The following is a 24,342-nucleotide window of genomic DNA, read 5'->3' as shown; positions in this document are numbered from 1 at the left end:
GCAGTAGGAACTCAACTACTTGAGCCTTCATCCACAGCTTCTCAGGCACACTAGTAGAGAGCTGGACTGAAAGCAGAGCAGCTGGGACTTGATCTGGCAATCCGTTATGGGATGTCAGCATCCCAAGTGGCAGCTTAACCTGCTGTGCCATAATACCCACCCCTAATACTGTACTTAAAATAGCATCACATCCAGCTCCCAGATAATGCACCTGGGAAAGCATCAGAAGATGGCCCGAGTATTTGGGCCCCTGCACCCATGCAGGAGACTTGGAAGAAGCTCTGGGCTCCTGGCTTTGGCCTGGCTCTAGCCCAGTCCCAGCTGTTGCAGCCATTTGTGGAGTGAACCAGCAGATGGAAGATTCTTCTCTCTCTCTCTCTCTCTCTCTCTCTTCTCTATCTTTCAAATAAATAAAACAATAAATCTTTAAAAGCACAATAATTTAAAACATTTAATTATATTATTTAACATTAGTTTAAGTATACTAATATGTAATCATATGAATATTAGTGTTTTAATCTTATATTTTAGAAAGCATTATAATAATATTTATATAGGTTGAATATATTTCAATGTTAGATGCAGTACTGTAACATTGCACTCAAACCCAATTTAAGTTTTTCAAACTTGCTCAAAAAACAACTATGGCTATATTTTGCATACTGGAGCTGACCATTTTATTATACTATTATGTTCTTTTTCCTTTTCTTACATGTACAGAGTGGAAATAGTTTTTTCTTCTCCTGTAAACTAGTTTTAATATCCACCTAAGTGTCACCGACTTGGAGGGCCAGTATTCCATCAAGAACAGGGCATCCTAAAAGAGAAATCAATGATTTCATGTTTTGACCACTTGTAACATTTTACTGGTCCGTGGCCAAGATAAAAAAAGTAATAATACATTACTGCATCAAAGATGGACAAAGATGATACGCAAAATAAGTATCCAAAGCCGTTTGTCTATAACTTACTGAGGATTAAATCTAGAATACATGGCCTTCCAATCCAGAAATTGCCACTGATTATGTACTAGCACAGGGTTCCTGCAGCAGCAGCAACAGCATCAACTGGGGACTTGTCAAAAATGCAGGTTCATAGGCGCCCCCAGACCTACTCAATCAGAACTTCACGGGGAGGCACAGCAATCTGTATTTTAACAAGTCCTCCAGACGATTAAGTGTCACTGAACACAGTCAAGAATTCAGTGGTGCGGGGTGGGCATTTGGCACACCAGTTAAGATGCCATCTGGGATGCCTGCATCCCATATCAAAGTGCCTGGGTTCAAGTTCCTGCTCTATTTCTGATCTAGCTTCCTTCTAATGCACCTGGGAAGCCAGTGGAAGATGGCCCAAGTGCTTAGGTCCTTCCCACCCATGCTGTAGACCCAGATGGTGTTACTGGCTCCTGGCTTCGGCTTAGCTCAACTCTGGCTGTTGCAAGCATTTGGGGAATGAACCAGCAAATGGAAGATCTCTCATTATGTCTGCTTCTCTCTTTCTCTCTGTTAGTCTGCCTTTTCGACAAATAAAGAAATCCTTCAAAAAACCAAAATATTGTTAAACAGGCTCCATAGCATGTATTGTATAGTACATGGTAATGAAGTCTAGAGGGAAATGAAACCTGTACATGGATCTGGATCGAGATGGTCAGTTCCCTGATTCTAAGAGTGAGTAGCCTACATCTTTGCTCTTCATATTTTTATGTCCCGTTCTCATTAATACTGCACCTGAACTGCATTTGGCAAAGATCTGCTACACTGTTAGGTATACACGATTGGAAATTAACTGCTGATTACACACTGGGATAAAATAAACAATAATCACTATCTGAACATGGGCTAATTTTTTTCCCTTTCCTAATTGCAGTGTCCTAAGAGCCACATAAACTATATCAAGCTCTTATAAAGCCAATGAATAAACAGATTACATCGTTTGCATGGAGGAGAAATTCCTCATTAAGCATCAAGAACTTATTGTCTTATACAGACTGCAAGTGCATGCTCACTATGACTTATTTTCTTTAGCAGTGACCTTGGGGAGCCTTATTTCCTTCATTGCAAACAGCTGATTACTGCTTTCCTGCTGCACGAGCCAAAGGAGCCCTCACCAATCACCCTCTGGACTGTGTAGTCACCCATGCTGGGTTCCTGCACAGCTGGGCTCCACCCATGCAGTCCCCAAGGGCTCTTCAAATCTACCTTCAAAAACAGAAACATCTGAGAAGTACATTCACTTTCAAAAGGCATAATTCATCCTGTTGAGGCTAAAAATGATATCCCCCAAATGTGGTGTTTTTTGGCATGCTGAGAAGTTTGATCAAAAGAAAATTAAAAAGTCTTAAAAGCAGGCTCAGAGTCAATGTCCCTCTAACCTTGTCTTCCCCCTTCAAGAGCAAGGAGATGCCACCTGCAAAGTGCCTTTATCTGCCTAAAGTTTGGACAAGCTAAAGAATATACAAATGACCTCTGTCTCTTCCCCTATACTTCCCTTAAGTAGGCTCACATCCCAAGAAAAGACTGAATTCTGCCAATACACCTGGATAATTTTTTTTTTTTGGCAAGCCATTGTCTGTGTTTCAGTCCCAGATGCATCGCTAACGCATTGTCTCTGCTGCAGGCAAAACAGATTTTGTCCCATGCTAATTATGCCCTCCAAGCCCACAGAGTTCCTCTAAAAATCATTCACAATTTCCCTTATACTCCCCTTTTCTCCCTCACCTACAGAAAAAGGGGTAAAGATGTGTCAGGACCATGTTGGGTTTGTGGGTAATCACACACCTGTGATCCCAACCCTGCCCCAGGCACATTAATAAATGTGTATAACTTCTTTCCTCTTTAATCTATTGTCACTTCATTTGGGCAAAGCTCTAGAAGACAGGGGAAATTTCTCTTCACCCCTACAAGCTAAAGTAGCTCTAATCATCACAATATGGCACAGCTTATTCCTTTGAAAGGGATCAGTTTGCCACAAGCATTCCACTTTGGCACAAGAATTGCTTGGAGCTGAAAGCAATTTGTTCTTTATCCTTTTCACTTTCATTTAAATACAAACATCCCCCTAGGTAATGGCAATAACCTTTGTAAATGTGTTTTTCCCTCCAGTACCAGGAATACATTTGTTACCAACAGGGAAGGCATCAATTTAAGTTTACATTATAAACCTTTATCTTCTGTTATCTAAATAATCTTTATCCTCTGTTGTTTCTTTATCCTCTGTTGTTTCTTCCACATATTTACCCTCTTGCTCTTCACTTTAGAAGCCTCTGTCCTTGATCTAGCTACTGTTCCCTAATTTATCACAGAGTTAGTTAAAATGTAAGTATCTTGGTTTAACATTTCACAATTTGGAGATGTAGTAGACTTTTTCTCCCATCTATCTCTTTTTGTCAGTTTAATTTTCAGGGCCTCAAGCACTGAATCTAAGAAGACACAGAAAAAAGTTTCCCTCCCTACATTATTCACTCAACAGGCAGACACCGAGCCCCAACTCTGAGTCAGAAGTTGGAATCCTGAACAAATCTCTCTTGGTCTCTGGCATCAGGGATGTCCCATGCAGAGGTGGCCATAAACCTCAACAAATGTGGAGGGCAAGTCTTCCAAGAAGAGCATGCCGGTTTATAGCAGAAATATCCAAAGCAGTGGGCAAACGTATACTTAAACTAGAGCCTGAAGGATAAGTGGAAGTTGGCCAAAGAGGAGGGAAAGCGCGATCAAGGCGGAGGGAATGGCACATTGCAGAGCAAAAGGGATTACGTTCAAAGAATTCAAGAAGACTGTAAGGGGCTACAGTGACAGGGCCTTATCTGAAGTCCATTACAAGGCACAGTTAGATGGCTGGATTTTGTCCTCAGGGTAATTAATAGGCTGTCCCTGCAGTGTTTTTTTTTTTTTTTTTTACAGGCAGAGTGGACAGTGAGAGAGAGAGAGACAGAGAGAAAGGTCTTCCTTTGCCGTTGGTTCACCCTCCAATGGCCGCCGCGACCATCCTCCACTGCACTCCCTGGCCACGGCAGAGAGCTGGCCTGGAAGAGGGGCAACTGGGACAGAATCCGGCACCCCAACCGGGACTAGAACCCTGTGTGCCAGCACCGCCATGCTGAGGATTAGCCTCGTGAGTTGCGGCGCCGGCCCTGCAGGGTTTTAACCAGGAGGGCAATACAGTCCTCACACAAATGTATTAGAAAAATCACCCACACAGACGGCAGAGTGAGCAGAGCAGAGGGTGGAGGCACGGAGGGGCCAGATCAGAGGCTCCATGAGTAGACAAAGCAGGAAAATGATGGTGCAATGAAGTAGGTGGTGCCAGTGGGGAAGAAGAAACTGGGAAGGAAGAAGTGGCAACAATTGACACATTTTTGCTACAGATTTCTGGAGGACAGGAAGGGAGGAGGAGGCACCATGGACTCCCAGATTTCTGGCATAAACTGGATGAATGGTGATGATATTCCTAGAGAGAAAAAAGCATAATCAATGGTGGTGTGTCTAGCTTTTTCTTTGATTTTTCTGGTGGTAGGAGCATGGCAGAGGTGGGGCAGAATATGGGAGAAAGGAAAAATCCATTCCATTTTCGACAGGCTGAGCTAGAGGAGCCTGCAACTGGAATGAGTTGTGAAACACACTGACTTCAGACTGCCCAATACATATGAGAGTGTGTGCAAAATGTAAAATGAGATGTAAGATTCCCAGAGCCTTGCCTGGTACACAGGTCTTTAATAAATGGCAGCTATGTTCATTATTAAGACCTTAGAAAGAGCATGCATTTTTTTTATTATTTAAAAAAAAACACGCTTTATTTTTCCAAAAGCTCATGCTGGTTTTTTTTTTAATCTCATAAAGAGAATGACCAATAAAGCAAAAATCACAACCCAAAACCTACAATATTGTGAGGTATAAAACTTCAAGTTTATATTTGTTAAGTCACAACATTATCAGGAAAATCTAGAAATCATTTCTACATCGAATCAGATGCATTGTCATTGCTCTGAAACAATGCTAATCATATCGAAGGAAAACGTCTACCTGTACAATGCACCCTGTATCGAGTTCGAGTGAGCAGCCCATATAGCTAAGTTTAATGGATACAGTACTCAGTGCTAGCACTTAACCAGTTCTGTGACCCTGGGCAAGTGTGGAAAGCCAAATAATACTCTCCCCTCTATCCCACCACCTTCCCAAACTTCTCCCTTCAACTGCCTGCAACCTGTGCATTGGTTCTTCTGTATGGCAAAAGGGAATTAGATTGCAGATGGAAGTAAGGTTGGTAATTGTCTGACTTTTAAATAGGGAGCTGGGGCCAGCACTTTGTGCATCTGCTAAGTGGCCATGTAGGACTCCTGCCTCCCACATTTCCAATTCCAGCTCACTGCTAGTGTAGACGCCGGGAGGCAGCAGATGATGGCCCAAGTACTTGGGTCTTTGCCACCATGGGAAACCTGGATTCCAACAGTTCTGGGCATTTGAGGAGAGAACCAGCAGATGCAAGACCTACCTCCTATAAGTAAATAAAATAAAAAAAACATAGGGGGTTGATCTTGGGTTAGCCAAGAGCCAAGAGGGCCCAATGTAATCCCGAGTGTCCTTTCAAGTGGAAGAGGGAGGCAAGAGAGGAGGCCAGAGTCACAGAGGGATTTGAAGATGGAGGAAGGGGCCAGGAACCAGGGAATGCAGGTGGCCTCAAGAAGCTGGAAAAGGGACCCACATTGCCCCCTAGAGCTCCCAGGAGAAAGTAGCTCTTTTGATGCTGTCATTTTAACCCCATGAGAGCTCTTACAGATTCGCCCTCCACAACTGTAAGCACTTGACTTGTGATAAGGTATTACAGCTGCTATAGGAAGCTGGCACAGCAAGTAACCAAGCTGTGTGAAAATGTAGTATTTACTTCAAAGGCTGATCCAGAACCTGTCTGGTATACTCTGATATATCAATTACTCTGTAGTTGAGTGATAGCCCTAAGGACCCTGGAGTATACTGTTGCAAATGGCTAACATTTGCAACACCTGCAGAGTGCTCTTTGTATTCAACTTTGAGACTGTTTTCAATGCAAAACAAACAGCAAAAAGTACTGCACTTGCCTGTATGCAGAACACTGCTACAGCGGACACTGCTATGGACTAACGCTCCTCAGGAGTGAGCTGCCTGCACAGACCTAGCCATTCTCTATTAGTGACAGCATCAGCGGAGAAGGTGATAAGAGGGCCTGACTGTTCTCTTTCCCACTTAGTGCTGATGGTCACGAGAGAGACTCCTTCCCTTGTTCCACTGTGTACTAGTCTGCTCCAGCTGCTGAAGCAGCTTCCCACAGACTGGGTGGGAGGAACAGAAATGCATTGTGTGGTGGGTCCAGAGGCTTGAAGTTCAGGATCAAGGTGTTGGTAGTCTTGGATCCCTCTAAGGACTTGGAAGGAAAGGTCTCTTCCAGGCCTCTCTGCTTCCCTTTAGATGGCTGTCTTCTCACTGGGTCTCTTCACATCTTCCTTCTGTGGGTGCCCTCTCTGGGTCTAAATTCCTCTTTTTTATTTTTTTTTCTTTAAAAGTTCAGCTTTAATGACAAACATCTATTACATCAGCCTCTCCACAAAATAAGTTAGATGTGAGTACCCAATTTCCCACAGGAGGTACCACAGCTCCTCTTCAATACCCTGCACTCAAGGCGCTGGGCCTGTGGGTATTGCCCTGTGATGTACACATGGAAGCAATAACGTAAGTCGCTGACGTACATGGCTCCTGCACACTGCTACTCTTCAAGGCTGGGATATTCTTGATGATCTGCTGCACCAAGATAGCATTGGTCAACACGTGGGTCTGAGGGGAGCATGCTGAAGCGGCAGGCGAAGCAGCTGGCCCACCACAGGCAGCTCCTCAGGCCCAACCCTGTTCACCCACAGGCTCTGCATCAACCTGTGGACTCGAGGAGAAGAGCCAAGGCAGAGACGCGGGCCCCCAGAGCTTGTCCCTCTTCCTTAGATGCTCTGCTTCCCCTTTCTCTAGAGAAGACTGTAGCAACAAGAAGCCAGAAATGGCAGTAGAGTCTCACCAACTACACAAGTATGCTCCAGGAGCCTACAGATAACACCAGAAACACAGTCGGCCACGCTGTCAGGAATTACAGTCAAACCAACCTAGTGCCTAGCTTACTGGCACTTTGCAGGATGTCAAAGCTCTGACCTGGGACAGGGATAACCAATAAGCTGTGACAAACTGCCTCTGTCACATGCCAGTGGTATAAAAGTTGACCCAAATCCATAAGGTAGAGCAGCACAGGGGAAAGCTGGGTCTGGGTGACATGAGGAACTCCTCCAGGCCCTGAAGCCAACTCAACTCCTCTTTCAAAAATCCTGCAAGTGTGGAAAAGAAGAAGCTGACATTGTTCACACCATTGATCAACCAGTCATTAACTTCCATCCAGAAAATGATGATCTCATGTGCAGTATCCCGATAAGCATAGCAACCAAGCTTGAACTGAGTCTTCCCATAATACAGCAACGACTTAACTGAGAAAGCAGATCAGCAGGCAGACTGGGTGGAAAATGTACAAGCTGAACCAAATGTTGCTGAGGCTCTGCAGGGAGAACCACCACAGTGCCTTCCTGTGGATCATAGATTCGGAGAGCAGTAGCTTGTAAACTTTTTAGTAATTCTTTATTTGCTCCTGCTGCAGTAGTATGAATGATATCTCTAAGCTATGCAGAAAGCTCAGGGTTTCAGGAGCCAAGATGAGCAAGCTGCAATGGTAAACCAGCCAGCCAACATGAAAACACTTTACTACGGTATCTGAATCTTGTAAGACCGTATCTCTTCCTTTTGATAGATTTTACTGAAAAACTTCAGCAATGAAGTTTGAACTGGAAGGATAAGGCCCCTCTGCTGATAAAAGGTATACACTGCCTTAATCAGAGTCTCAGTAGCCTCTCTGCTGTGTTGTATCTACACTAACCTCCATGACACTCCAAGCAATCTGTTCAGTTGCTTACTATTCTGCCTAGAGTCATCTTCAAGGGTCTGTCACAAATCTTCTGATCATTTCTATCCAACTGGAAGCTTTCTGCAAAGTTGAGGCATTTGCCAAGGAGACCATGATATCAGACAGTGCTAAATTCAGTAAGAGAGGCCGGTGCTGTGGCTCACTAGGCTAATCCTCTGCCTGCAGTGCCAGCACCCTGGGTTCTAGTCCTGGTCAGGGTGCCGGATTCTGTCCTGGTTGCTCCTCTTCCAGTCCAACTCTGCTGTGGCCTGGGAAGGCATTGTAGGATGGCCCAGGTGCTTGAGCCCTGCACCCACATGGGAGACCAGGAGGAAGCACCTGGCTCCTGGCTTCGGATTGGCGCAGCATGCAGGCCGTAGCAGCCATTTGGGCGTTGAACCAATGGAAGACCTTTCTCTCTCTCTCTCTCTCTCTCTCTCTCTCTCTCTCTCACTGTCTAACTCTGTCAAAAAACAAAAAAATTCAGTAAGAGTTGATCTATGTTATTGGAGAAAATTATGCAATGCTTGATGTTTTTCTTTCCTTCTGTTCTTGGTTATTTTAATGCATACAGAAAATGACTCATAAAATGGTGTTTGAAATAAATAAGGCAATTCTTTAAATCCATGATTCCAATTTATGGATTTCATCATTTTCTTTAGACAGTTTCCACAAAAGGGAAATAATATTAAGGACTTGCTGCATAACTTGTAGAGACACTCATTCTATACCATTTCAAACAGAAGCATCTGGCTGTAGAGGCACAGCTTCAACCCAGCATTCAATTAGTCATCTTCAGTAGATGATAGGCCTTCATCCATAACACCTAATCCTCAAACAGGATACAATAGCCTGAACTGTGAACTGACATTTGGCTGTGAACCCCTGTTTTCATAAACCTGGATGTGTTACTGGTCATTGGCGTGTTCCTTCCAATTGATAAAAATGGGGTTTCTAGTGGCATAGGGATTTTCTTTTTGTTCCTGAAGTCCTTCATTTTCTTTCAACCTCCTGGATCCATCTGCCAAGGTGAAAGGAAAAAATGAAGAAATTTGTTCAGCTCCTATTTTAGGGGACAGGGATTGAAGTTGAATTGCTGCTGTATTATTTTTAAGTGAGTTAATGTATGCAAAATGTTTAGCATAGGGCTAGATACATATTAACTCATTTAATCCTCAAAACAACCCTAAATATCTTTTTTAACTTTTATTTAATGAATATAAATTTCCAAAGTACAGCTTATGGATTACAATGGCTTCCCCCCCATAATGTCCCTCCCACCCGCAATCCTCCCCTTTCCCACTCCCTCTCCCCTTCCATTCACATCGATTCATTTTTGATGCTCTTTATATACAGAAGATCAGTTTAGCATACATTAAGTAAAGATTTCAACAGTTTGCTCCCACACAGAAGCATAAAGTGAAAAATAATAGATGATTTTTTAAATGATGATGAAATCAGATCAGACCTAGAGTCAAGTTGGGAATTGATAATTTCTTTTTTTTTTACAGAAGATCAGTTTAGTATACATTAAGTAAAGATTTCAACAGTTTGCACCCCCATAGAAACACAAAGTGAAATATACTGTTTGAGTACTCGTTATAGCATTAAATCTCAATGTACAGCACATTAAGGACAGAGATCCTACATGAGGAGTAAGTGCACAGTGACTCCTGTTGTTGACTTTACAAATTGACACTCCTGTTTATGGCCTCAGTAATCTCCCTATGCTCCAGTCATGAGTTTCCAAGGCTATGGCAGCCTTTTGAGTTCACCGACTCTTATCTTGTTTAGACAAGGTCATAGTCAAAGTGGAGGTTCTCTCCTCCCTTCAGAGAAAGGTACTTCCTTCTTTGAAGACCTGTTCTTTCCACTGGGATCTCCTCACAGAGATCTTTCATTTAGGTCTTTTTTTTTTTTTGCCAGAGTGTCTTGGCTTTCCATGCCTGAAATACTCTCATGGGCTTTTCAGCCAGATCCGAATGCCTTTAGGGCTGATTCTGAGGCCAGAGTGCTGTTTAGGACATCTGCGATTCTATGAGTCTGCTGAGTATCTCGCTTTCCATGTTGGATCACTCTCCCCTTTATTTATTCTATTGGTTAGTATTAGCAGGTACTACACTTGTTTATATGATCCCTTTGACTCTTAGTCCTTTCATTATGATCAATTGTGAACTGAAATTGATCACTTGGACTAGTGAGATGGCATTGGTACATGCCACCTTGATGGGATTGAATTGGAGTCCCCTGGTATGCTTCTAACTCTACCATTTGGGGCAAGTCAGCCTGAGCATGTCCCAAATTGTACATCTCTTCCCTCTCTTATTCCCACTCTTATGTTTAACAGGGATCACATTTCAGTTAAATTTCAACACTTAAGAATAACTGTGTGATAATTACAGAATTAAACCAGTCATATTAAGTAGAGTAGACAAAAAAACTACTAAGAGGGATAATGTATTAAGTTGTTCATTAACAGTCAGGGCTATGCTGATCAAGTCACCGTTTCTCATAGTGTCCATTTCACTTCAACAGGTTTCCTTTTTGGTGTCCAGTAAGTTGTCACCGATCAGGGAGAACATATGGTATTTGTCCCTTTGGGACTGGCTTATTTCACTCAGCATGATGTGTTCTAGATTCCTCCATTTTATTGCAAATGACTGGATTTCGTTGTTTCTTACTGCGGTATAGTATTCTAAAGAGTACATATCCCATAATTTCTTTATCCAGTCTACCTTTGATGGGCATTTAGGTTGGTTCCAGGTCTTGGCTATTGTGAATTGTGCTGCTATAAACATTAGGGTGCAGACCGCTTTTTGTTTGCAAATTTAAATTGCTTTGGGTAAATTCCAAGGAGTGGGATGGCTGGGTCGAACGGTAGGGTTATCTTCAGGTTTCTGAGGAATCTCCAGACTGACTTCCATAGTGGCTTGACCAGTTTGCATTCCCACCAACAGTGGGTTAGTGTCCCTTTTTCCCCACATCCTCTCCAGCATCTGTTGTTGGTAGATTTCTGAATGTGAGCCATTCTAACCAGGGTGAGGTGAAACCTCATTGTGGTTTTGATTTGCATTTCCCTGATTGCTAATGATCTTGAACATTTTTTCATGTGCCTGTTGGCCATTTGGATTTCCTCTTTTGAAAAATGTCTATTGAGGTCCTTGGCCCATCTCTTAAGTGGGTTGTTGGTTTTGTGTTTGTGGAGTTTCTTGATCTCTTTGTAGATTCTGGTTATTAACCCTTTATCTGTTGCATAGTTTGCAAATATTTTTTCCCATTCTGTCGGTTGTCTCTTCACTCTCCTGACTGTTTCTTTTGCAGTACAGAAACTTCTCAATTTGATGCAATCCAAATAGTTGATTTTGGCTTTGACTGCCTGTGCCTCCCGGGTCTTTTCCAGAAACTCTTTGCCTATGCCAATATCTTGAAGGGTTTCTCTAATGTTCTCTAATAACTTGATGGTGTCAGGTCATAGATTTAGGTCTTTAATCCATGTTGAGTGGATTTTTGTGTAAGGTGTAAGGTAGGGGTCTTGCTTCATGCTTCTGCACGTGGAAATCCAGTTTTCCCAGCACCATTTATTGAATAGACTGTCCTTGCTCCAGGAATTGGTTTTAGATCCTTGATCAAATATAAGTTGGCTGTAGAGGTTTAGGTTGATTTCTGGTGTTTCAATTCTGTTCCATTGGTCTATCCATCTGTTTCTGTACCAGTACCATGCTGTTTTGATTACAACTGCCCTGTAGTATGTCCTGAAATCTGGTATTGTGATGCCTCCAGCATTGTTTTTGTTGTAGAAGATTGCTTTAGCTATTCGAGGTCTCTTTTGCCTCCATATGAATTTCAGCATCATTTTTTCTAGATCTGAGAAGAATGTCTTTGGTATCCTGATTGGAATTGCATTGAATCTATAAATTGCTTTTGGGAGAATGGACATTTTGATGATGTTGATTCTTCCAATCCATGAGCATGGGAGATTTTTCCATTTTTTAGTATCCTCTTCTATTTCTTTCTTTAAGGTTTTGTAATTTTCATCGTAGAGATCTTTAACGTCCTTGGTTAAGTTTATTCCAAGGTATTTGATTGTTTTTGTAGCTATTGTGAATGGGATTGATCTTAGCAGTTCTTTCTCAGCCATGGCATTGCTTGTGTATACAAAGGCTGTTGATTTTTGTGCATTGATTTTATATCCTGCCACTTTGCCAAACTCCTCTATGAGTTCCAATAGTCTCTTAGTAGAGTTCTTTGGATCCTCTAAGTAAATAATCATATCGTCTGCAAAGAGGGATAGTTTGACTTCTTCCTTCTCAATTTGTATTCCTTTAATTTCTTTTTCTTGTCTGATGGCTCTGGCTAAAACTTCCAGAACTATGTTAAATAGCAGTGGTGAGAGTGGGCATCCCTGTCTGGTGCCAGATCTCAGTGGAAATGCTTCCAACTTTTCCCCATTCAATAGGATGCTGGCTGTGGGCTTTTCATAAATTGCTTTGATTATAGTGAGGAATGTGCCTTCTATACCCAATTTGCTTAGAGTTTTCATCATGAAAGGGTGTTGAATCTTATCGAATGCTTTCTCTGCATCAATTGAGATAATCATATGGTTTTCTTCTGCAGTCTGTTAATGTGGTGAATCACATTGATTGATTTGCGAATGTTGAACCATCCCTGCATACCAGGGATAAATCCCACTTGGTCTGGGTGGATGATTTTTCTGATGTGTTGTTGTATTCTATTGGCGAGAATTTTATTGAGGATTTTTGCGTCTATGTTCACCAGGGATATTGGTCTATAATTTTCTTTCAGTGCTGCATCTTTCTCTGGCTTAGGGATTAAGGTGATGCTGGCTTCATAGAAAGAATTTGGGAGGATTCCCTCTTTTTCGATTGTTCTGAATAGTTTGAAAAGAAATGGGATTAGTTCTTCTTTAAATGTCTGGTAGAATTCCGCAGTGAATCCATCTGGTCCTGGGCTTTTCTTTGTTGGGAGGGCCTTTATTACCGTTTCAATTTCTGTTTCAGTTATGGGTCTATTTAGGTTTTCTATGTCTTCCTGGTTCAATTTTGGTAGATTGCATGTGTCCAGGAATCTATCCATTTCTGATAGATTTTCCTGTTTGCTGGCATACAAGTCCTTGTAGTAATTTCTGATGATCCTTTTTATTTCTGTGGTGTCTGTTGTTACATTTCCTTTTTCAACTCTGATTTTATTGATTTGGGTCTTTTCTTGTTTTAGTTAGTTGGGCCAATGGGGTGTCAATTTTGTTTATTTTTTCAAAACACCAGCTTCTCTCGTGGCTGATTTTTTGTAATGTTTTTTTGGATTCAATCCTGTTGATTTCTTCTCTGGTTTTAATTATTTCTCTTCTCCTACTAGATTTGGGTTTGGTTTGCTGCAGTTTTTCTAGGTCCTTGAGCTGCATTTAAAGCTCATTTATTTGGTACCTTTCCAATTTCTTGATATAGGCACCTATTGCTATAAACTTGCCTCTCAGTACTGCTTTTGCTGTATCGCGTAAGTTTTGATATGTTGTGTTGTTATCCTCACTTACTTCCAGCAAGTTTTTGATTTCTCTTTTGATTTCTTGAATGACCCAGTGTTCATTCAGGAGCATGTTGTTCAGTCTGCATGTGTTTGCATACTTTCTAGGGTTTCCTGAGTTGCTAATTTCCAGCTTCATTCTGCTGTGGTCTGAGAAGCTGCATGGTATGATTCTAATTCTTTTAAATTTGCTGAGACTTGCTTTATGGCCTAGTATGTGATCAATCCTAGAGAAGGTTCCATGCACTGCTGAGAAGAATGTGAAGTCTTTAGATGTAGGATTGAAAGTTATGTAGATATCTGTTAGATCCATTTGGGCAATAGTGTCGATTAAATCTGCTGTTTCCTTGTTGATCTTCTGTCTGGATGATCTGTCTATTTCTGAGAGTGGAGTATTGAAGTCCCCCAGTACTATTGTATTGGAATCTAAGTCTCCCTTTAAGTCCCTTAACATATCTTTTAAATAGACCAGTGCCCTGTAATTAGGTGCATATACATTTATAATAGTTACATCTTCCTGTTGAATTGAACCCTTAATCATTATATAGTGTCCCTCTTTGTCTCTCTTAACAGTTTTTGTATTAAAGTTTATTTTGTCTGATATTAATATGGCTACACCTGCTTTTTTTTGGTTTTTGTTGGCATGGAATATCTTTTTCCAACCTTTCACTTTCAGTCTGCTTGCATCTTTGTTAGAGAGATGTGTTTCTTGTAGGCAACAAATAGTTGGGTTTTGTTCCTTGAGCCAATCAGCCAATCAGTGTCTTTCAACTGAAGAGTTAAGACCATTAATGTTTAATGTGACTATTGATACATAGTGACTTTGCCCTGCCATTTTCCTGGAGATATTTTCTAGTATATGCTTTGAGCTTCCCATGCTCTTTTTTTTTATTTTTTTGACAGGCAGAGTGGACAGTGAGAGAGAGAGACAAAGAGAAAGGTCTTCCTTTGCCGTTGGTTCACCCTCCAATGGCTGCCGCGGTTGGCGTGCAGCGGCCGGCACACCGCGCTGATCTGATGGCAGGAGCCAGTAGCCAGGTGCTTTTCCTGGTCTCCCATGGGGTGCAGGGCCCAAGCACCTGGGCCATCCTCCACTGCACTCCCTGGCCACAGCAGAGAGCTGGCCTGGAAAAGGGGCAACCAGGACAGAATCCGGCGCCCCAACCGGGACTAGAACCCGGTGTGCCGGTGCCGCTAGGCGGAGGATTAGCCTAGTGAGCCGCGGCGCCGGCCTTCCCATGCTCTTTTACTGGGGGTTTTTCTTCCTTTACCTTCTTTCATATTGATGGCCGTGTTTCTGTGTTTCTGAGTGTAGCACATCTTTAAGTATCTTTTGCAGGGCCGGACGAGTGGCCACAAAGTCTTTCAATTTCTGTTTGCTATGAAAGGTCTTTATTTCACCTTCATTCACAAATGACAGCTTAGCAGGATATAATATTCTGGGCTGGCAATTTTTCTCTCTTAGCACCTGGGCTATGTCTCGCCATTCCCTCCTAGCCTGTAGTGTTTCTGATGAGAAGTCTGCTGTGAGTCTAATTGGAGATCCTCTGAGAGTAATCTGACGTTTCTCTCTTGCACATTTTAGGATCTTTTCTTTATGTTTCACTGTGGTAAGTTTAATTACAATGTGTCATGGTGAGGATCTCTTTTGGTCATGTTTATTGGGGGTTCTATGAGCTTCCTGTACTAGGATGTCTCTGTCCTTCTCCAAACCTGGAATGTTCTCTGCTAGTATCTCACTAAAGAGGCCTTCTAATCCTTTCTCTCTCTCCATACCTTCAGGAACTCCTAGAACTCAAATGTTGGATTTTTTAATAGTATCTTGTAGATTTCCAACAATATTTTTTAGGTTTCTAATTTCCTCTTTTCTTTGGTTTGACTGTATGTTTTCCTGTGTTCTGACTTCTAAGTCCGATATTCTCTCTTCTGCTTCACCCATTCTGTTTGTAAGGCTCTCTAATGTGTTTGTCATTTGATCTATTGAGCTCTTCATTTCATTTTGATTTCTCTTCACTATCACACTTTCCTGTTCTACTAGTTTCTGCGTTTCATTTTGATTCTTCCTTAAAATTTCATTTTCACGAGAGAGATTTTCAATCCTGTCCAATAAGGATTTCTGTAGTTCAAGGATTTGCTTTTGAAAACTTCTAAATGTTCTTATCATAAATTTTTTGAAATCCGTATCTTGCATTTCTTCTATCTCATCATCTTCATAATCTTGGCTTGGGGTGTTTTGTTTATTTGGAGGCATCATAGTATCATCATTGATCTTGTTCCCTCGATTTCTGTGTTTCTTGCTTGGCATAGTTACTTCTTCTTTCATCACTGTGCATTTGTTTATTTTTTTTTTTATTTTATACTATGGCTGTGTTAAGTGGACTGCTTGCTGTTGGAGGAGCCTTGGAGGCTTGAGATGGGTGTGGCCTGAGAGTTCTGCTTGGTTCCTCTGGGTTACGTGTGTGCAAAGGTGACACCCTTAGGTTATGTGTGGTAAATCTCTTTTATTTATTTATTTATTTATTTATTTATTTATTTATTTAATTCATTCAGGAGGTAAGTAATACCGCACCACACGGCTGTGCAGAATTGATGGTATTTAGTTTCCAATCTCTGGCTTCTACCCAAAGAGTCTGTGCAGGCTCTGTTTCTCCTCTGGACTCCCACTGGGTTGCCTAGGCTACTGAATTGTAGTGATTCAGTGCCTTAGCTCTCCCCTGTTGTTATGTAAATCCAGAGTGGGGGCCTGCTCTTTGTGTCTTACAAACCTTGCAAACTCTTGCAAACCTTGCAACCTTTGCAAGGTTGGTGGAGAGAGAAACCCCCCACCTTTTTTCCTTCTCTCCTGTAGTCAGTCTGGTGAACTTTCCCGCTCCCCTCTAGATTCTGACCACCGTTTCCCTGCCAGTGTCTTGGGTTACTGAGCTCACCTCCCCTTCCCACACCTTTGTGTGGACTCAGAGCCCTGGGCATCCCAACTCTCTCCGCTGGTGTCTGTGTGACATCTACTCCCCTTCCTGCACTGGCGCGCAGCCCCTGCAGCTCCCGCAGCTCGGCTTCTGCGCGGTGGGCAACCTGGTTCTCCCAGTAGGTCCTCCGAGTCACAGCCACTAGATCCAGAAGAGTTTCCTCTGCAATTTTTTCCTGATCCTTTTTCTGAAGCTACTGTAACTCCACTTTTATTAAACTAAATTTTCCTGGACTATCGGTGCCCGCCCTCACTATTCCGCCATCTTGCCTAAAGATCTTTTTAAGATTTATTTATTTGAAAGACAAAGAGAGGTAGAGCGAGAGAGGGAGGGAGAGAGGTCTTCCATCTGCTGGTTCACTCCCCAAATGGCTGCAATAGCCAGAGCTGGGCCAATCCAAAACCAGGAGCCAAGAGCTTCTTCTGGGTTTCCCAAGTGGGTGCAGGGGACCAAGGATTTGGGCCATCTTCCACTGCTTTCCAAGGCCATAGCAGAGAGCTGGACTGGAAGTGGAGCAGCCTGGTCTTGAACCGGCACCCATATGGGATCCTAGCATTAGACAGTGGCTTTAGCTACTATGCCACAGCACTGGCCCCAAAAAGATAAATTAAAGTCATTTACTGTAGTTCATTTAATGCAGATTCATTTATGCATCTCATAAAATATTGGTTAAAATAAATGTCATTGAAACACCACTATACAGATATTTTTATTGTATACATATCAGCTATGCATTTAAAAATAATAAAAATCCTACTCTCTAGAACATAAGAACACAATAGAACAGAGATATTATACAAATGTAATGAATATACATAAGTATATGATTTTTACCACACTCATATTACATACATAGTTTTTAAACTAATCTTTTACGATTCACTTATCTGAAACTTTAGAGTTACAAAACCATGTATGAAATGAAAATATTAGTTCTGGGACTTACAAAACAGCTTTATTGGTGGATTTATATATGGGGAGAAAATGCTTTACTGTATGTAAATTTTATTTTGCTGCAGTCATGACTGAAAAGTAAAGTTGTTATAGAGGAGAAAGCAAGTATAAATATTAACTATTTTAGAAGTGATACCTCAACAAGATTGACATTTATTAAATATTATATATTCCTTTTCCTAATTCAATTCTAATAGTTCATAAACTATCAAATGAAGCTATGGAAGTTAATGTTTTAGGTAGTCAAGTTATAAAAAGAACTCATTTTAAAGTTTCAAATATCTACAAAATGTGGCTTCTTTTCTTTCTTACACAAGGAACCCTCTTTTAGGATTAGGCTATTTATCCTTTTTGGTGACCTCAGTTATAATTTAAAGAAAGAGGCCAAGAGACCAGAGACACAGGCTATCACTGATGAAGTGACAGTGAAGAACCACAAGCTGTCCAAGAGACACAGCAGGGCACAACAGTGTGGGTAACAGGAATCTGGTGGAAAAGCAAGCCAAACCTCGTTTTATACTTGAAGGGAGTTGGTTCTACTCAGTCATCAAAGAAAATTATCACAACTTTTTAAAATGCAAAACTAGAAACTCTATCAAGAACATTTTATTTTCTGATGATACATCTTACTGTACTTAGATTTAGTAAAGAAGCTAACATGACCAAACCTGTATATAGTCAAGGAACACAGTAAACTAGCTGTTTTAAAATATTTATTTTAAAGAAAAGTGTTGAGATTGACAAGGCAGGATTATGTTTTCATTGCATAGAAAGGCAATGCCTGTTACAAGATAAATGTTAGTAAAGGAGATCACTGTCAGGAATACTTAGAATACTTAGGGACTTAGCCATATCCAGACCAAAAGGAAACACAAAGCCACACAAAACACAACACTCAGGAATAATAAAACCCCATTCTTCTTCAGAGCTTTATTCCTCTTCTGTTGTGTTGGTCTCGGAGAACATCGTGCAGAGTGCTACATTAGGACGGCAGACAAAAGCGTCAGCTTCACTTCCCAGCTCTGTTAACTGCTCCAGTGAAGACACACAAGGATAATGGTCTTTTAACATATCTGGCAATTTGGATTAACACTGTCTGATATCATGGTCTCCTTGGCAAATGCCTCAACTATGCAGAAACCTTCCAGTTGGATAGAAATGATCAGAAGATTTGTGATAGAGACCCTTGAAGATGACTCTAGGCTGAATAGTAAGCAACTGAACAGATTGGCAATTTGGAACGTCTCACTGGTGTAAAAAACTTCAGCTCTTTATATGTAGAATTTGTTTCATCAAATTGCATCTTCTTTTTTACACTGATAAAACACAAAATTATTCCCAGAGTTATAAAAACTATTTTTTGAGATTTATTTATTCATTTGAAAGGCAGAGTTATTGAGAGACAGAGAGGGAAAGAGATCTTCCATCTACTGGTTCACTCCCCATTTGGCTATAACAGCCAGGGCTGGACCAGTCCAAAGCCAGCAGCCAGGAGCTTCCTCTGGGTCTCCCTGGGATCTAAGCACTTGGGCCATCTTCTGCTGCTTTTCCCAGGCCATTAGCAGGGGGCAGGATCAGAAGTGGAGCAGGAGGAACATGAACTGGCACTCATGTGGGATGCCAGCATCACAGGCAGCAGCTTTAACCATCATACCACTATGCTGGGCCCCAAAGTTAACATTTTTATTTTGTACGTCTATGCTATTTATCATTCTATAACTTATATGTTACAGCCCTGTGATTGCTTATCTTGTAGAAAGGTACAGATACTGTAAACCTTGAAGAGAGGAACTTACTCCTTCCATCATTTGTTAGAACTTGTATACAGTAGATACTTGACTGGTTAATTCCTAAAATGTAACACCTACTATTATTAGCAATATACAGAGATTCCATAAAATGACATAGAAGTTTTCTTTTCCAAAATGGCAATATTTAGAAAAAAGCAAAGCAAAGAGAACATTTAAAAGGTGAAATGGTCCAATTACATTTAATTTGATCAAAAGTTTTCAATATTAATAAATGATAGTTCCAATCTGGAGCTACCTTAGAAATACCATGTTTATTATCCCTAAGCATGAAAAGAAATCTCAGCCATTATATTTTAAAAGTTTACCTTTGCAAGTATGCCATAGTGGATACATTATATTTAATTATGCAACTTGCTCTGGTTTCAGTATTGGGGATTTTAACATCATTGGTTGAATCTTTTATCATCTTGTTCTTTCCCAATCTTGAAACACCACATTTCTATGATGTTTATTTTCTATTTCCTGTTTTACTGGTTCTAGATTAAGATCTTTATCTTCAGTGTTGCCTTCTTGGATTTGTTCCTTGGTACATTTACTTTTTAGTGTAAGTTTTTGGCCAAATTTTAGGAACAAAATCAGAAGACATTAAAGTTATTCTTAGTTGGCCCTTATTTTCAAAATAAAAGAATGAAACCAAACTGCCATTTCTTAACCATCAATTCTCCTAAGTAAACACTGTCATCAGAATGAGCATTTAGCCGAGCAGCTAAGATGTCCACATCTCATACTGGAGTGCCTGGGTTCGAGTCCTGGCTGTGCCCCTGATTCCAGCTGTGCCTCTACCTTTCAAGTAAGTAAAATGAAATAAACATTTGAAAAATGAAAATAATTGTAAAATGAGATAAGCACTATAAATGAAAAAAGAACCAAGGATTGTTATAACCTGCAAAAAGGAACAACTCATTTTGCTTGTGGTACACAGAGATGGCAAGCGTAAGCTTCACAAATAGCATTTATCCCGAGTCTTGAAAAATGAGTACTGGACAAGACCAAGAAAGAAATCTTAGTATGACACATAAAATGAAATCACCTATTAATATAACATTAGGGGCTGGCGCTGTGGTATAGCAGGCAAAGCTGCCACCTGCAGTGGTAGCATCCCATATGAGCACCGGTTCAGGTCCCAGCTGCTCCACTTCCAATCCAGCCTGGTAAAAGAGTGGAGGGTGGCCCAAGTCCTTGGGCCCCTGCACCCTCAAGGGAGACCTGGACGAAGCTCCTGGCTTCTGATCAGCACAGCTTTGGCTGTTGCAGCCACCTGGGGAGTGAACCAGCAGATGGAAGACCTCTCTCTCTCTCTCTCTCTCTCTGCCTCTCTGTAATTCTGCCTTTCAAATAAATAAAATTAATCTTTAAAATAAATAAATAAAAACATTAAAGAGCTAATGTGTTTAGAAGGTAATGAGAAAAGTGGCAGTGTGGGAGGAGGTGAGGAGCTGACAAGTAGGCAGGCGCACAACTGTAATGAATTTATATGCAAGAAATTTGATAACAATTTCATTGGAGAGAAAGATATATTTGGTTGATGTGAAGGATTGTCTATAAAGGCATGGAATGAAAAGGAATGATCTATAATGGTAAGAAGGCAAAGCTGTTGTAAATAGAAAGGTCAGGAAAGGAAGGAAGGGTCCATTTGAGAAATATTTTTGAGTCAGGATTTCATGAACAAATAAAATGATGTCTATGTATAGATGAGTGTGCATGTTCCTTCAAAAATTTCTTAGGAGTCACTGATGCCAGAAGAGATTTTTTTTTTCCCCTTCTGGAGAAAGGAAGCAGTATGAGAAGATAAAGAGTTCAAAATAAAACACATTAGATTTAAATACTTTTGAGACATCCTGATAAATCCATTAAGCTAAAAAGGTCTCTGCATTTCTTTTTAAGGAAAATTATTAGAGAGTTTTACTAAGAGATGTTTCTTGATAAGTGACTATGACTTTTTTTAGTGAGTGAAAGACCAAGGTGAGAAAAAGGGAACATGGAATCAGTAATTCAACAAATAATTTAAGCATCTAATATTTGTCAGGCATTGCATTAGTATTAGGGATACAGTGGTCAGGAAGATTCTATACCGTTCTTGTCCATCAAGCTTACTGTTTAAAATATGAGACAAACAAATAAGTAACCAAGTACACTAAATATTGCATAGGGGAAAAAAAGGGAGTACAAAGCAGGTATATTTAACCTAGATTGTAGGAGGAAGAAAAGGTGTATTAATGTAGGTTAATCATGAAAGTGATGTTTAGTTAAGGTCTAAAGGGTAAGTGAGAATTAGGTAAAGAAAAAGCAGATTTTTAAAATAGATTTATTTATTTATTTATTTGAAAGGCAGAGTTATAGAGAGGCAGAGGCAGAGGCAGAGAGAGAGGTCTCCCATCGTTCGCTCCCCAAATGGCCACAACAGCCAGAGCTGGGTCCATCCAAAGACAGGAGCCAGGAGCTTCTTGGGTCTTCCACTTGGGTGCAGGGGCTCAAGGACTTGAGCCATCTTCCACTGCTTTCCCAGGCCGCAGCAGAGAGCCCAGGTGGGAAATGGAGTGGCTGAGACTTGAACTGGCACCCATATGCGATGCCAGCACTGCAGGCAGAGGCTTTACCTGTTATGCCCCAAGTTCTTTTTATGATTTATTTGAGAAGAAAAGCTAGAGACAAAGAGGGAGGGACAAAGGCCTCCATACACTGGTTCACTCTCCAAATGGCTGTAACAGCCAGAGCTGAGCTGATCAGAAGCCAGGAGCCAGGAGCTTCTTCTTGATCTCCCACATGGGTGCAGGGATCCAAGCAGTTCCACTGCTTTTCCAAGCCATTAGCAGGGAGCTGGATTGGAAGTGGAGCAGTCAGAACTCAAACCAGAGCCCATATGGGATGCCAGCGCAGCAAGTGGTGGCTTAACCTATGATGCGACAGTGCTGGCCCCAAGGAAGATTTGCATGAAAAGACCAGGAAGCAAAGATAGTATGATCCCTCCTGGGAAATGAAGACAATAAAAGACACAAGAAGGAAACAGAAGGTTTGGGGCAGAGGAAGAGTGACAAGAGAAGATGCTGGAGTCAGAAATTCGAGCAACTGAGTGACAGGACAGGACTTTGGCAGCGTTGGGAATGGCTTAGGATGGAGCAAGAGTAGAGAGAGGAAACAAAGGAGACAGCTATTGTGGCCCAGCTGAGCTACAGGAGATCTTACCACACTAATGAGAGGAAGCATGGAGAGAAGTAGATGGGTTTTAAAAAGATATTTAATCCCTGTGCTTGGGAAGCAGGAGTAGGGAGATAGGAAGGGTAAGGGAGTCACAAGCACCCCAAGATTCTGCTTTGGACAGCTGGATAGCACCATTCATTTAGATCAGGAACCAAAAGAAGGTTCAGATTTAGGGAAAATTATGTGTTGGGGCAGCCACATAGTGGCATTGCTGGGTTAAGCCACCACCTGTGATGTTGGCATCCTGTATTGGACCTCTGGGTCAAGTCCAGGCTGCTCTGCCGCAGATCCAGATTCCTGCTAGTGTTTCTGGGAAAGTAGTGGAAGACTGCTCCAGTGTTTAGGATCCTGCAATCTAGATTAGGATGGTGTTCCAGGCTCCTGGTTTCAGTGTGGATCAATGCCCGCCACTGTGGCCATTTGAGGAATGAAACAGCAGATGGAAGATCTCTCTCTGGCACTCTTAGCCCTCTAATTGCTCTTTCAAATAAATAAATAAATAAATATACATACTTATTTTTAAAAGTTTAAAAAAGTATTGTGTTCAAAGTTTGGATTTGAGAGTTTGAGCAATGTGAGCAGACATCCCCAAGTGGTAACGCTGGTCTGTCATTTTATTTTTTTTAATTTACACTGTGCCAAATGCCCAACCTTTGTCTCAATTATTACTTGTTTTATATCCCCCACTTATGTTCTCTGCTGTTTATAAATAATTTTTATTTGCAAAATGGATCTTATATTCAGATCTTACAGTGATATATTTCAGAAAGCCAAGAGTTTATAGATAGCTCTTTTTTTCCCATCCAAAGACAAACATTCTCCTGCTAGAGAACACCAGTTTTATTCTATTAAGGAAAAATAAGAGTAACTGAATCAGATTTAAGTACTGGTTTTAGCTTTTCACATTACCTTTGGAGCTAGTGAGAACTATGAGGAAAACTCTTTATACGGCTTTTACTTCCACTTTGCTGTTTTAGCAAGTAAGACACAATTGGGTTAAATCTTTCTCTTCCTTTTGTATATACTAATTAGTCTTTCCAGAGTTTCCTCTTTTCCTATTCTTCTTAAGCTATTAAATATTCCTAGTAAGATCAGGTCATACATCCTATGGGGTCTATTAACAGTTGCCTTAATATGTAATATTCCCCACTGAATTAAGCATACTGCCAACAGAATGGTCTCCTAGAACATATTATTAGGTTTATATGGCATTAACATATTAACTCCACCAAGCAGTTGTGGGTTTTTTTTTTTTTTTTTGGTATTTCACATAACCAAATACTTACAATTTCTAATTAAGCATGACCTTTGTTATTATTTAAATTTTAATCCTGAATCTAGAGTTCTACATTTTAAATTCATTTTGTGTACTAAAAATAATGGTACTGTATCTGCTCTGGAAAGCAATCTGGCAGCATACATCAGAAACCTTAAAAAGTTTAAAATCAGGGCCAGCACTGTGGTAAAGCTGCCGCCTGCAGTGCTGGCATCCCATATGAGTGCCAGTTCAAGGCTTGGCTGTTCCACTTTCGATTCAGCTCCCGGCTAATGTGCCTGGGAAAGCAGCAGAGGATGGCCTGGGTCCTTGGGTCCCTGCACCCATGTGGGAGACCTGGAGAAAGCCTCAGGCTCCTGGCTTCTGATCAGCCCAGCTCTAGCCATCTGGGGAGGGGACCAGCAGATGGAAGGCCTATCTTGCTCTGACTTTGCCTCTCTGTAACTCTGCCTTTCAAATAAAGAAGTCAATCTTTAAAAAAAAGGTTTAAACAATTTTAACATAAATCAAAAGAAAACAAACAGAGACAGGGAGGCAATAAATAGTATGAACTGAAATATTTGCTGATTAGGTGACATATAGCAAAAATAAAACCCGAAAACCAAAAATAAAACTGGAAACAATGTTTCTAAACAAGAAA

General features: G+C 41.1%; 2 pseudogenes; both read right to left on the bottom strand.

The window, feature by feature from the left end:
- LOC138843641 (testis-expressed protein 10 pseudogene) overlaps positions 1-24,342 on the bottom strand; it is a 29,838-nt pseudogene that overhangs the window by 4,567 nt on the left and 929 nt on the right.
- LOC138843816 (cytoskeleton-associated protein 2-like) overlaps positions 9,305-24,342 on the bottom strand; it is a 29,010-nt pseudogene continuing 13,972 nt past the window's right edge.

The sequence above is a fragment of the Oryctolagus cuniculus genome, chromosome 9, assembly GCF_964237555.1.
Source record: "Oryctolagus cuniculus chromosome 9, mOryCun1.1, whole genome shotgun sequence".
Classification (NCBI taxonomy): Eukaryota; Metazoa; Chordata; class Mammalia; order Lagomorpha; family Leporidae; genus Oryctolagus; species Oryctolagus cuniculus.
This window is presented reverse-complemented; position numbering and strand designations above follow the sequence as displayed.